Source organism: Coregonus lavaretus, assembly GCF_964263955.1.
Source record: "Coregonus lavaretus genome assembly, chromosome: 4".
Classification (NCBI taxonomy): Eukaryota; Metazoa; Chordata; class Actinopteri; order Salmoniformes; family Salmonidae; genus Coregonus; species Coregonus lavaretus.
In genome coordinates, this window is record NC_139991.1 from 38,572,753 (window position 1) to 38,588,278 (window position 15,526).

Below are 15,526 nucleotides of genomic sequence, written 5' to 3' on the forward strand. Positions count from 1 at the left end.
CACGCCCTGGCTCTGGAAACTCTTTATGTTGAGCCAGGGTTTGTAGGTTTCATTGTTTAGTTTTCTATGTTTGTGTTCTAGATCGTTTAGATCTATGTTGGCCAGGGTGGTTCCAAATCAGAGGCAGCTGTAGCTTGTTGTCTCTGATTGGGAACCATACTTAGGCATCCTGTTGGCACTAGTTATTTGTGGGATCTTGTTCCGTAAGGTTTGTTTTGGGGTTAACCTAGGACTTCACGTATCGTTTGGTTTGTTGTTTTTGTTCGTGTGTGTACTAATAAAAAATGTACGCATATCACGCTGCGCCTTGGTCCGCTTCATCTTATAACGATCGTGACAGAAGATCCCACCTCGACTGGATCAAGCAGCGTGACGAGGAGAGAGGATGGACTTGGGAGGAGATGAGTGAGTCTGGCAAGAGCGATGGAGGCCATGAGCACGGGGGAGAGACAAGCCCCAAAAAATGTTAGGGGGGGGCTCACGCCGTGGACGACGAGGCAGCAGGAGGCCGCGATAGAGTGGTTCAGCAGGTTGGCAGAGGAGGCCGCCAGGTTACGGGGACCACTGGTCACGAGGGAGAAGAATAGTGTGGAGGCACGGCGAGAGGAACTGAGTAGGCAGCAGAGGGAGCGGAGGTTTATGAGGAAACCCAGTCCCGCTCCTCGCACCAAGCAAGTGGTGTGTGTCACCAGTCCGGTCCAGCCCGTTCCTGATTCACGCACAAGGCCAGTGGTGTGTGTTCCCAGTACGGTCAGGCCCGTTCCTGCTCCCCGCACTAAGCCTGTGGTGCGCGTCGCCAGCCCGGTCCGGCCTGTTCCTGCTCCCCGCACCAAGCCAGTGGTGCGCGTCGTCAGCCCGGTCCGGCCTGTTCCTGCTCCCCGCACCAAGCCAATGGTGCGCGTCGTCAGTCCGGTCCGGCCCGTTCCTGCTCCCTGCACCAAGCCAGTGGTGCGTGTCGTCAGTCCGGTCCGGCCCGTTCCTGCTCCCCGCACCAAGCCAGTGGTGCGCGTCGTCAGCCCGGTCCGGCCCATTCCTGCTCCCCGCACCAACCCAATGGTGCGCGTCGTCAGTCCGGTCCGGCCCGTTCCTGCTCCCCGCACCAAGCCAATGGTGCGCGTCGTCAGTCCGGTCCGTTCCTGCTCCCCGCACCAAGCCAGTGGTGCGCGTCGTCAGCCCGGTCCGGCCCGTTCCTGCTCCCCGCACCAAGCCAATGGTGCGAGTCGTCAGCCAGGTCCGGCCTGTTCCTGCTCCCCGCACCAAGCCAATGGTGCGCGTCGTCAGCCCGGTCCGGCCTGTTCCTGCTCCCCGCACTAAGCCTGTGGTGCGCGTCGTCAGCCCGGTCCGGCCTGTTCCTGCTCCCCGCACCAAGCCAATGGTGCGCGTCGTCAGTCCGGTCCGGCCCGTTCCTGCTCCCCGCACCAAGCCAGTGGTGCGCGTCGTCAGTCCGGTCCGGCCCGTTCCTGCTACCCGCACCAAGCCAGTGGTGCGCGTCGTCAGCCCGGTCCGGCCCATTCCTGCTCCCCGCACCAAGCCAATGGTGCGCGTCGTCAGTCCGGTCCGGCCCGTTCCTGCTCCCCGCACCAAGCCAATGGTGCGCGTCGTCAGTCCGGTCCGGCCCGTTCCTGCTCCCCGCACCAAGCCAGTGGTGCGCGTCGTCAGCCCGGTCCGGCCCGTTCCTGCACCAAGCCAATGGTGCGAGTCGTCAGCCAGGTCCGGCCTGTTCCTGCTCCCCGCACCAAGCCAATGGTGCGCGTCGTCAGCCCGGTCCGGCCTGTTCCTGCTCCCCGCACCAAGCCAATGGTGCGCGTCGTCAGTCCGGTCCGGCCCGTTCCTGCTCCCCGCACCAAGCCAGTGGTGCGCGTCGTCAGTCCGGTCCGGCCCGTTCCTGCTACCCGCACCAAGCCAGTGGTGCGCGTCGTCAGCCCGGTCCGGCCCATTCCTGCTCCCCGCACCAAGCCAATGGTGCGCGTCGTCAGTCCGGTCCGGCCCGTTCCTGCTCCCCGCACCAAGCCAATGGTGCGCGTCGTCAGTCCGGTCCGGCCCGTTCCTGCTCCCCGCACCAAGCCAGTGGTGCGCGTCGTCAGCCCGGTCCGGCCCGTTCCTGCACCCCGCACCAAGCCAATGGTGCGAGTCGTCAGCCAGGTCCGGCCTGTTCCTGCTCCCCGCACCAAGCCAATGGTGCGCGTCGTCAGCCCGGTCCGGCCTGTTCCTGCTCCCCGCACCAAGCCAGTGGTGCGCGTCGTCAGTCAGGCACGGTCCGTGCCTGTTCCACTGCGCCTTGGTCCGCTTCATCTTATAACGATCGTGACAGTGAGAGAGATAGTGAGAGAGACATACAGTGAGGGAAAAAGTATTTGATACCCTACTGATTTTGTACGTTTGCCCACTGACAAAGAAATTATCAGTCTATAATTTTAAATGGTAGGTTTATTTGAACAGTGAGAGACAGAATAACAACAACAAAATCCAGAAAAACACATGTCAAAAATGTTATAAATTGATTTGCATTTTATTGAGGGAAATAAGTATTTGACCCCCTCTTAATCAGAAAGATTTCTGGCTCCCAGGTGTCTTTTATACAGGTAACGAGCTGAGATTAGGAGCACATCCTTAAATGGAGTGCTCCTAATCTGTTTGTTACCTGTATAAAAGACACCTGTCCACAGAAGCAATCAATCAATCAGATTGCAAACTCTCCACCATGGCCAAGACCAAAGAGCTCTCCAAGGATGTCAGGGACAAGATTGTAGACCTACACAAGGCTGGAATGGGTTACAAGACCATCGCCAAGCAGCTTGGTGAGAAGGTGACAACAGATGGTGCGATTGTTCGCAAATGGAAGAAACACAAAATAACTGTCAATCTCCCTCGGCCTGGGGCTCCATGCAATATCTCACCTCGTGGAGTTGCAATGATCATGAGAACGGTGAGGAATCAGTCCAGAACTACACGGGAGGATCTTGTCAATGATCCCCAGGCAGCTGGGACCATAGTCACCAAGAAAACAATTGGTAACACACTATGCCGTGGAGGACTGAAATCCTGCAGCGCCCGCAAGGTCCCCCTGCTCAAGAAAGCACATATACAGGCCTGTCTGAAGTTTGCCAATGAACATGTGAATGATTCAGAGGAGAACTGGGTGAAAGTGTTGTGGTCAGATGAGACCAAAATCGAGCTCTTTGGCATCAACTCAACTCTCCATGTTTGGAGAAGGAGGAATTCTGCCTATGACCCCAAGAACACCGTCCCCACCGTCAAACATGGAGGTGGAAACATTATGCTTTGGGGGTGTTTTTCTGCTAAGGGGACAGGACAACTTCACCGCATCAAAGGGACGATGGACGGCGTCATGTACCGTCAAATCTTGGGTGAGAACCTCCTTCCCTCAGCCAGGGCATTGAAAATGGGTCGTGGATGGGTATTCCAGCATGACAGTGACTCAAAACACACGGCCAAGGCAACAAAAAAGTGGCTCAAGAAGAAGCACATTAAGGTCCTGGAGTGGCCTAGCCAGTCTCCAGACCTTAATCCTATAGAACATCTGTGGAGGGAGCTGAAGGTTCGAGTTGCCAAACGTCAGCCTTGAAACCTTAATGACTTGGAGAAGATCTGCAAAGAGGAGTGGGACAAAATCCCTCCTGAGATGGGTGCAAACCTGGTGGCCAACTACAAGAAACGTCTGACCTCTGTGATTGCCAACCAGGGTTTTGCCACCAAATACTAAGTCATGTTTTGCAGAGGGGTCAAATACTTATTTCCCTCATTAAAATGCAAATCAATTTATAACATTTTTGACATGCGTTTTTCTGGATTTTTTTGTTGTTATTCTGTCTCTCACTGTTCAAATAAACCTACCATTACAATTATAGACTGATCATTTCTTTGTCAGTGGGCAAATGTACAAAATCAGCAGGGGATCAAATACTTTTTTCCCTCACTGTATTGGAGACAGAGGGATGATGTTGGGTTATCATGAAGCAGCGAGTCACACAGAGATCAAAAGCAGGCAGAGAGAGAGGGAGAGAGAGAGAGAGGCAGGCAGCATCAGAAGTAGAACAGACCAATCATATTTATTCCTACATTAATTTATTCATAAACACGCCTCATTGCCACCAGCTTTCATGTTATAGAATGAAGCCCAGCGTTGTCGTACACATAGGCTGTGTCTCAAATGGCACCCTATTCCCTATATAATGCACTACTTTTGAACAAAGTCATATGGGTCCCGGTCAAAAGTAGTGCACCACATTGGGAATAGGGTTCCATTTGGGACGCACCCTACTAAGATCTCAAGTCTTAGGCAACAGATCAATCATATGAGTTTACAGTGGAACAAATTGAAAACTGAGAAGGTAGCTACACACTTTATGGTATTTAGTCAATTATCCCTTCTCGCTCCTTCCTCCTCTACCCCAGAACCATCCCTTGTCTCTCCAGAATGATAGGATGAATAGTGGTCACATCTGTGCAGTGGTGGTAGTGTCAATTACAGTGAGTTGAATCAGTGACGTGGAGAATGAAACAGAGTTCAGTCACAGTTCAGTGAAGAGTTACTGTAGAAGTAAAGAGCTGTGTGTTAGTGTCTTGGCAAGAGTTTGTAGAACTTGCCCCGAACCACTGATACAGGGACATAACTTTTTTAGCCTCTATTAGTGGTTAAGGTTAGGATGGGGTGTAGGGTAATCTGATCCAAGATCTGTGTTTAGGGGCAACTTCTACCATGAGATTCTTTGCATTAGCAGTCTAGCACAGTCTTTGAGCTAGCAACTAACACTGAATTCCCTTTTGAAAGTTTTCAATGTAACATCTTTGAATAATTCAACTGATCTGGGCGACAGAGAGCGCAGTGTGAATACACACGTATGCAGGCAGGACACCCACAAGCACAAGTTAAACAGAGAAACACGCCGCCATAAGGTATAAAAACATTTGTGCTCACACGAACAACACACGCACATGAGCAATCACACACAAAACCTTTTTTTTTTTTTTTTAGGGGCTAGATCAGCCTTAATATTTCAGATAGATTGTAACTTTGTCACAAATTCAGCCGAGGCTGCCCTTCCTCCTTCCTCGGGCAGGCTTCGGCGTTCGTCGTCACCGGAGTACTAGCTGCTACCGATCCATGTTTCTATGTTCAACTTGTTTTGTCTGTGTGTTCATTAAGATACCTACGAGTAAAGTACATTTTCCAATTAGCTCTGTGTCCTGCGCCTGACTTCATCCTAACGCATTACACTGACGCCTTGACAGAAACACGCACCAAATATGGAGTCAGCAGGTACAGCCATGCCAGCCGGATCGATGGAGGAACGCGTCCAACAACAAGCGACCATGATCCAGGCTCTCGGCACCGCAATGGAACGAGTGTGAATATTTTTTCATTTCATTTTTAGTCATTTAGCAGACGCTCTTATCCAGAGCGACTTACAGTTAGTGCATACATTATATATATATATATATATTATTTTATTTTTTCATGCTGGCCCCCCGTGGGAATCGAACCCACAACCCTGGCGTTGCAAACGCCATGCTCTACCAACTGAGCTACATCCCTGCCGGCCATTCCCTCCCCTACCCTGGACGATGCTGGGCCAATTGTGCGCCGCCCAATAGGTCCAACTATAGAGCGATGGGAGAGAGGAGGTTTTCCTATACCTCTTCCAATTACACCACCACCTACACCGCTGTCGACCTTTTCACCACCTGGGTCCAGTGGGATTCGGCTCTCGCTCCCGAGGGCATACGACGGTACAGCTGCCGGGTGTCAGGGTTTTCTGCTACAGTTAGAGCTCTACCTGGCAACCATCCACCCGGCTCCCTCGGGATACGAGAGCGTGTCCACCCTCATCTCCTGTCTGTCCGGTAAAGCGCTCGAGTGGGCCAATGGCGAGTGGGGAGGAATAGACACAGCATCTGTACGTTATGAGGAGTTTACCCGCCGCTTTAGGGCGGCATTCGATCATCCACCGGAGGGGAGAGCGGCGGGTGAGCGTCTATTCCAACTCAGACAGGGGAAGAGGAGCGCACAGGATTTTGCACTGGCCTTTAGGACTCTGGCTGCCAGCGCAGGATGGAATGAGAGGGCCCTTATCGACCACTACCGATGCAGCCTAAGGGAGGAGGTTCGTCGGGAACTGGCCTGCAGGGACACCAACCTTAACCTGGACCAACTGGTGGATATGTCAATCAGGCTGGATAACCTGTTGGCCACCCGCAGACGTCCGGATCAGGGGCCGTCCATTTCATCCCCCAGCACCTCCGACCATACCCCTATGCACCAACTGTGGCCGCAGAGGACACACTGCTGGTCGGTGCTGGGGAGGGTCTTTAAGGAGTCGAGGCAGTAGGCAGAGCACGGGTGGACCATTTCAGGTGAGTAGGCACCCGACTCACCCAGAGCTCCCTGTTGCGCATATGTGTATAGATGTTGTATTTCCAGAGTTTTTTCCTCATTCCCAGCATAAGGCGCTAGTAGATTCAGGCGCAGCTGGGAACTTTATTGATCGTCAGTTCTCCCGTAGTTTAGGGATTCCTATTGTGCCAGTTGATGTGCCCTTCCCTATACATGCCCTAGATAGTCGCCCTTTAGGGTCAGGTCTGATTAGGGAGGTCACAGCTCCACTCTGGATGAAGACGCAGGAGGGTCATGAGGAAAACATTTGTCTCTATCTGATTGATTCTCCTGCGTTTCCAGTTGTGTTGAGGCTTCCCTGGTTAACCTCTCATGACCCCACTATTTCATGGCAACAGAGGGCTCTCAAGGGATGGTCAAGTCAGTGCTCGGGGAGGTGTGTAGGTGTTCCCGTAGGGGCAACTACGGTGGAAAGTCCAAACCAGGTTTCCACCATGCACATTCCGCCTGAATATGCCGATTTCGCTCTCGCCTTCTGTAAAAAGAAGGCGACTCAATTACCACCCCATCGACAGGGGGATTGTGCGATAAACCTCCAGGTAGGTGCTGCACTTCCTCGAAGTCACGTGTATCCTCTGTCACAGGAGGAGACGGCGGCTATGAAACATATGTCACCAAATCTCAGAGGCAGGGATACATTCGGCCTTCCACCTCCCCTGTCTCCTCAAGTTTATTTTTTGTGAAGAAGAAGGATGGTGGCTTACGCCCGTGCATTGACTACCGTGGTCTTAATCAGATCACTGTGAAGTACAGCTATCCACTACCTCTGATTGCTAGTATGACGGAGACATTGCACAGGGCACGCTTCTTCACTAAATTGGATCTCAGGAGTGCGTACAACCTGGTGCATATCCGGGAGGGAGATGAGTGGAAGACAGCATTCAGTACCACCTCTGGGTACTAGGAGTACCTCGTCATGCCATACGGGTTGATGAATGCTCCATCAGTCTTCCAATCCTTTGTTGATGAGATTTTCAGGGACCTGCACGGACAGGGTGTAGTGGTGTATATTGATAACATCCTCATATACTCCGCTACACGGGCCGCGCATGTGTCCCTGGTGCGTCAGGTGCTTGGTCGACTGTTGGAGCATGACCTGTATGTGAAGGTGGAGAAATGTATGTTCTTCCAAGAGTCCATCTCCTTCCTAGGGCACAGCTTGTCCGCGTCAGGTGTGGAGATGGAGATTGCATTTTGGCCGTGCGTAATTGGCCGACTGAAGTAGGTGCAGCGATTCTTGGGTTTTGCCAACTACTACCGGAGGTTTATCCCGGGCTTTGGTCAGGTAGCGGCTCCCATTACCTCCTTGCTGAAGGGGGACCGGTGCGACTGCAGTGGTCAGCTGAAGCGGACAGGGCTTTTGGTCACCTGAAGGACCTGTTTACCTCGGCTCCTGTGCTGGCTCATCCGGATCCCTCCTTAGCATTCCAGGTTGAGGTGGATGCGTCCGAGGCTGGGATAGGAGCTGTACTGTCTCAGCACTCGGGTACGCCACCAAAGCTCCGCCCCTGTGCTTTCTTTTCGAAGAAGCTCAGCCCGGCGGAGCGCAACTATGATGTGAGGGACCGTGAGCTGTTAGCTGTGGTTAAAGCTCTGAAAGTGTGGAGGCATTGGCTTGAGGGGGCTAAACACCCTTTTCTCATTTTGACTGACCACCGCAATCTGGAGTAAATCCGGGCGGCGAGAAGATTGAACCCTCGCCAGGCAAGGTGGGCCATGTTCTTCACACGTTTTGTGTTTACTCTTACTTACAGACCAGGGTCCCAGAACGCTAAGACAGACACACAGGAGAAGTCCATTGAGCCCACTCCCATACTTCCGGCGTCATGTCTGGTGGCACTGGTGGTGTGGGAGGTTGACGCGGACATCGAGCGAGCGTTACGTACCGAGCCCACTGCCCCCCAGTGTCCAGAGGGTTGTATGTACGTGCCGCTCGAGGTTCGTGATCGATTGATTTATTGGGCTCACATGTCACCCTCCTCTGGTCATCCTGGCATCGGTCGGACAGTGCACTGTCTTAGTGGGAAGTACTGGTGGCCCACTTTAGCCAAGGAAGTGAGGGTTTATGTTTCCTCCTGCTCGGTGTGCGTCCAATGTAAGGCACCTATACACCTGCCCAGAGGGAAATTACAACCCCTACCCATTCCACAACGGTCGTGGTCCCACCTATCGGTGGATTTTGTTACGGACCTTCCCCCCTCACAGGGGAACACCACGATCCTGGTCGTTGTGGATCGGTTTTCTAAGTCCTGCCGTCTCATTCCTATGCCAGGTCTCCCTACCGCCCTACAAACTGCTGAGGTCCTATTTACACACGTCTTCCGGCACTACGGGGTGCCTGAGGATATTGTATCGGATCGGGGTCCCCAGTTCACCTCAAGGGTCTGGAGGGCGTTCATGGAACGTCTGGGGGTCTCGATCAGCCTGACCTCAGGTTTTCACCCCGAGAGTAATGGGCAGGTGGAGAGAGTTAACCAGGATGTGGTTAGGTTTCTGCGGTCCTATTGCCAGGACCGGCCAGGAGAGTGGTCAGGTTTTATCCCCTGGGCAGAGATGGCCCAATACTCACTTCGCCACTCCTCTACTAACCTTTCTCCATTTCAGTGTGTGTTAGGTTATCAGCCGGTCTTGGCACCTTGGCATCAGAGCCAGATCGAGGCTCCTGCGGTGGATGAGTGGTTTCGGCGCTAGGAAGAGACCTGGAACGCTGCCCATGTACGCCTGCAGCGGCCCATCAGGCGACAAAAGGCGAGCGCCGACCGCCACCGCAGTGAGGCCCCGGTGTATGCACCGGGGGACCGGGTCTGGCTCTCGACCCGAAACCTGCCCCTTCGCCTGCCCTGCCGGAAGCTGGGTCGGCAGTTTGTGGGGCCATTTAAAGTCCTGAGGAGATTGAACAAGGTTTGTTATAGGTTACAGCTTCCTCTTAATTACCGTATTAACCCCTCGTTTCATGTGTCTCTCCTCAGGCCGGTATTAGCTGGTCCACTCCAAAAGTCTGAGGTACGGGAGGTTCCTCCGACCCCCACTGGACATCGAGGGGGCACCGGCGTACTCGGTCCATTCCATCTTGGATTCGAGGCGTCGGGTGGGGGGCCTGCAGTATTTTGTGGAGTGGGAGGGGTACAGTCCGGAGGAACGGTGCCAGGTCCCTAGAAGGGACATCCTCGATGCCTCCATGTTGAGGGATTTCCACCGTTGTCTTCCGACTTGCCCTGCTCCGTATCCTCCTGGCCACCCCCGAGGCCGGCGCGCGGCAAGGGGGGGTACTGTCATGAATTCAGCCGAGGCTGCCCCTCCTCCTTGCTCGGGCAGGCTTCGGCGTTCGTCATCACCGGAGTACTAGCTGCTACCGATCCATGTTTCTATGTTCGACTTGTTTTGTCTGTATTGGTCTCACCTGTTTCCCATCATGTAGTTATTTCTTCCCTATTTAACCATCTGGCTCACACTGTGTTGTGCGTGTTGGTATTTTGGCCCATTCCTCCATGCAGATCTCCTCTAGAGCAGTGATGTTTTGGGGCTGTTGCTGGGCATCACGGACTTTCAACTCCCTCCAAAGATGTTCTATGGCGTAATGTGTTACTGATGGTAGGCTTTGTTACTTTGGTCCCAGCTCTCTGCAGGTCATTCTCTAGGTCCCCACGTGTGGTTCTGGGATTTTTGCTCACCGTTCTTGTGATCATTTTGACCCCACGGGGTGAGATCTTGCGTGGAGCCCCAGATCGAGGGAGATTATCAGTGGTCTTGTATGTCTTCCATTTCCTAATAATTGCTCCCACAGTTGATTTCTTCAAACCAAGCTGCTTACCTATTACAGATTCAGTCTTCCCAGCCAAGTGCAGGTCTACAATTTTGTTTCTGGTGTCCTTTGACAGCTCTTTGGTCTTGGCCATAGTGGAGTTTGGAGTGTGACTGTTTGAGGTTGTGGACAGGTGTCTTTTATACTGATAACAAGTTCAAACAGGTGCCATTAATACAGATAACGAGTGGAGGACAGAGGAGCCTCTTAAAGAAGAAGTTACAGGTCTGTGAGAGCCAGAAAACTTGCTTGTTTGTAGGTGACCAAATACTTATTTTCCACCATAATTTGCAAATAAATTCATAAAAAAATCCTACAATGGGATTTTATTTTCTCAATTTGTCTGTCATAGATGACGTGTACCTATGATGAAAATTACAGGCCTCTCTCATATTTTTAAGTGGGAGAACTTGCACAATTGGTGGCTGACTAAATACTTTCAGCTCCCTCCAAAGATGTTCTATTGGGTTCAGGTCTGGAGACTGGCTAGGCCACTCCAGCACCTTGAGATGCTTCTTACGGAGCCACTCCTTAGTTGCCCTGGCTGTGTGTTTCGGGTCATTGTCATGCTGGAAGACCCAGCCACGACCCATCTTCAATGCTCTTACTGAGGGAAGGAGGTTGTTGGCCAAGATCTCACGATACATGGCCCCATCCATCCTCCCCTCAATACGGTGCAGTCGTCCTGTCCCCTTTACAGAAAAGCATCCCCAAAGAATGATGTTTCCAGCTCCATGCTTCACGGTTGGGATGGTGTTCTTGGGGTTGTACTCATCCTTCTTCTTCCTCCAAACACGGCGAGTGGAGTTTAGACCAAAAAGCTCTATTTTTGTCTCATCAGACCACATGACCTTCTCCCATTCCTCCTCTGGATCATCCAGATGGTCATTGGAAAACTTCAGACGGGCCTGGACATGCGATGGCTTGAGCAGGGGGACCTTGCGTGCGCTGCAGGATTTTAATCCATGACGGCGTAGTGTGTTACTAATGGTTTTCTTTGAGACTGTGGTCCCAGCTCTCTTCAGGTCATTGACCAGGTCCTGCCATGTAGTTCTGGGCTGATCCCTCACCTTCCTCATTATCATTGATGCCCCATGAGGTGACATCTTGCATGGAGCCCCAGACCGAGGGTGATTGACCGTCATCTTGAACTTCTTCCATTTTCTAATAATTGCGCCAACAGTTGTTGCCTTCTCACCAAGCTGCTTGCCTATTGTCCTGTAGCCCATCCCAGCCATGTGCAGGTCTACAATTTTATCCCTGATGTCCTTACACAGCTCTCTGGTCTTGGCCATTGTGGAGAGGTTGGAGTCTGTTTGATTGAGTGTGTGGACAGGTGTCTTTTGTACAGGTAACGAGTTCAAACAGGTGCAGTTAATACAGGTAATGAGTGGAGAACAGGAAGGCTTCTTAAAGGAAAAGTAACATGTCTGTGAGACCAGGAATCCTTACTGGTTGGTAGGTGATCAAATACTTATGTCATGCAATAAAATGCAAATTAATTACTTAAAAATCATACAATGTGATTTTCTGGATTTTTGAAAAATTACAGACCTCTACGTGCATTGTAAGTAGGAAAACCTGCAAAATCGGCAGTGTATCAAATACTTGTTCTCCCCACTTATGTCATACATATATACATACATCCATACAAACACACATGTCCTTTTTAAAATGATATTTCCCTTCATTACTTTCCAACCCCACCACCCCTTCCCCAATTGGAGTAAACTAGTGAACAACAACGCTTAGGCCTCTACTTCCAGCCCATACACACTATATACAAACAATGTTGTAGTGGAGGGTAAATGCACGCAAACTGCGCTTACGCAACTTTCTTATTTTGCGTGAACGTTTACCCACCGTTTGCAGAAACAAGCATTGAAAGTATATAGTGTTTTACTTTACTCACCGCGGACGGCAATCAACGTTTACCCACCTATTTTTTACCACTACATTCCTGCACACACACACACGAGCAGTTGAGAAATCTAACAAACACACACACACACAGTGCATGTCATGGTTGTGGTATCAGGTGGATCAGTTGGGAGTTGATGAGGTCTCCTCCTAATGCTTTGATGCCTGCTCAGCTCAGCTCCTCTCATCCCACTGCATTCGAAGCGCGAACACACACACACAAATCCACTTTTCCTCATCTCTCTCCATGGTCTAAGAAGCAGAATGTGCTTCAACTTCACCATCTCTCCCAGGGTGTGTGAGTGTAATCCACACACTCTGACTTTGCCTTTCCCAAGGCTATTCCTGGCAGAGCCACAGGATTCCAACCAGTGTTCCCACACACCTGCCATTCCCATCATCATTATGCACACACATGTGCAAACACACGGGCCACTTGGTTCATGGTGTGTGTGTGTGTGTGTGTGAGAGAGAGCGAGAGAAATACTGTAGATAAAGAGGAAAGGTGTGTACAAGAGTCTCTCTTTCTCCCTCTCCGCCCCCCTCTCCCCCTCTCCTAAGGAAGAGGGTGCCGTTTCATGGAGATGAATGTGGGAGGTTTTAAGTGGCTCCAAGGATCAAAGTTAATGGGCTCTCCTTTGCTGAAACAGAGCTACATCAAGTACCCGTAATGTGACCAATTTACTGTTTGTGCCTAAAAGAAAAATTTGGCTTTCAATCACATCGTAACTGCTATACTATTTACCTATACCTATTTTATGTACGGAGAGAACATAATTGACTTTGTGTATTGGCAAATGTAATGGACACTTACACAAATAGCACATCTGTAACATGAACTCGCTCTAGTAGAGGTTTATAGGTCATCTCAGAACTTTCAGCAAACCTGCAGGGACAGTCTCTCTCTTTCTCTCTCTCTCTCTCTCTCACACACACACAAAAAAAAAACTCTCGCTGTTTCCCCCTCTATCTCTCGCTTTGTGTTTTCCTTTCATAACCTATACCGACAGAGGTGGCTTATCTGATTCTTGGCATGGCTCCGACCCAGCACATCATCTCATACAATTACCAGAGAGCAGTGGTGCTGCAAATATAGTTTGTCTTGGCAACAGAGGCAGCTGTGGGGCCCGTCAGATAGGCTCTATATTGGCCTCCTCAGCTCCACTACAGTAAATAGGCCTACGATGCTATCAAGCCGACGTGCTCAATATGCTTTAAAGTAGCACAGTGTGATTGAAGTGCTACTAGAATGGAGACCCATGAGGAGTGTGGGTACTTATGTGTGTACACCCAAACTGAGTGTATAAAACATTAAGAACATCTGATCTTCCATGACATAGAGTGACCAGGTGAATCCAGGTGAAAGCTATGATGCCTTATTGATGACACCTGTTAAATCCACTTCAATCAGCGTAGATAAAGGGGAGGAGACATGTTAAAGAAGGATTTTTAAGCCTTGAGACAATTGAGTCATGGATTGTGTATGTGTGCCATTCAGAGGGTGAATGGGCAAGACGAAATATATTATTTATCAAAGTGCAGCTGCTACTACTCTTAAACCTTTGGATGCCATCTACCCTTAGTTTTGTTAAAGGTGACAAATTTGATACTTATCGCTGCATCCTGTATCAAAAGGTTGGCTGGACTTCGCTAAAGACAGGTAGATCTCTACATTACTCCCTTTTTGGCCCTACTTCCATAAACTTCCGTCTTATCTAACTTTGCTGTTGAAGTATAGACACCTGGGTTGCCTAACCTGTTCACAGGATTGGCTAACTCTTGAGGTTCCTACGGTCTCCACCAAGCAAGGTAAATATGTTTTTAGCTTTAATACGATGTATTGCTGAAAATAAAATGCAAAATACATTTAATCTTGATGTTCTGGTGCCATTCGGGCAATTTAAAGTATTGCTTGGGGACTTATTTGAGGAGGAATGTAACTGTTTTTCTGGGTGATTTGTGATGTTTCATGTCTGCTTCCCATGACTGTGTATTTGTAATTTAATATATATATATATATATATATATATATATATATATATATATATATATATATATATATATATATATATATATATATATATATATATATATATATATATATATATATATATATATACACACACACACAGTGGGGAGAACAAGTATTTGATACACTGCCGATTTTGCAGGTTTTCCTACTTACAAAGCATGTAGAGGTCTGTCATTTTTATCATAGGTACACTTCAACTGTGAGAGACGGAATCTAAAACAAAAATCCAGAAAATCACATTGTATGATTTTTAAGTAATTAATTTGCATTTTATTGCATGACATAAGTATTTATACATCAGAAAAGTAGAACTTAATATTTGGTACAGAAACCTTTGTTTGCAATTACAGAGATCATACGTTTCCTGTAGGTCTTGACCAGGTTTTCACACACTGCAGCAGGGATTTTGGCCCACTCCTCCATACAGACCTTCTCCAGATCCTTCAGGTTTTGGGGCTGTCGCTGGGAAATACAGACTTTCAGCTCCCTCCAAAGATTTTCTATTGGGTTCAGGTCTGGAGATTGGCTAGGCCACTCCAGGACATTGAAATGCTTCTTACGAAGCCACTCCTTAGTTGTCCTGGCTGTGTGTTTCGGGTCATTGTCATTCTGGAAGACCCAGACACGACCCATCTTCAATGCTCTTACTGAGGGAAGGAGGTTGTTGGCCAAGATCTTGCGATACATGGCCCCATCCATCCTCCCCTCAATACGGTGCAGTCGTCCTGTCCCCTTTGCAGAAAAGCATCCCCAAATAAAGACGTTTCCACCTCCATGCTTCACGGTTGGGATGGTGTTCTTGGGGTTGTACTCATCCTTCTTCTTCCTCCAAACACGGCGAGTGGAGTTTAGACCAAAAAGCTCTATTTTTGTCTCATCAGACCACATGACCTTCTCCCATTCCTCCTCTGGATCATCCAGATGGTCATTGGCAAACTTCAGAAAGGCCTGGACATGTGATGGCTTGAGCAGGGGGACCTTGCGTGCGCTGCAGGATTTTAATCCATGACGGTGTAGTGTGTTACTAATGGTTTTCTTTGAGACTGTGGTCCCAGCTCTCTTCAGGTCATTGACCAGGTCCTGCCGTGTAGTTCTGGGCTGATCCCTCACCTTCCTCATGATCATTGATGCCCCACGAGGTGAGATCTTGCATGGAGCCCCAGACCGAGGGTGTTGGCCGTCATCTTGAACTTCTTCCATTTTCTAATAATTGCACAAACATTTGTTGCCTTCTCACCAAGCTGCTTGCCTATTGTCCTGTAGCCCATCCCAGCCTTGTGCAGGTCTACAATTTTATCCCTGATGTCCTTACACAGCTCTCTGGTCTTGGCCATTGTGGAGAGGTTGGAGTCTGTTT

The 15,526-nt window shown here is 50.0% G+C and overlaps 1 protein-coding gene across 2 annotated transcripts in view; it reads right to left on the minus strand.

Annotated features, from left to right (window-relative positions):
- LOC311128448 (low-density lipoprotein receptor-related protein 4-like) overlaps positions 1-15,526 on the minus strand; it is a 233,277-nt gene that overhangs the window by 94,230 nt on the left and 123,521 nt on the right. The gene's annotated exons all lie outside the window — the stretch shown is intronic.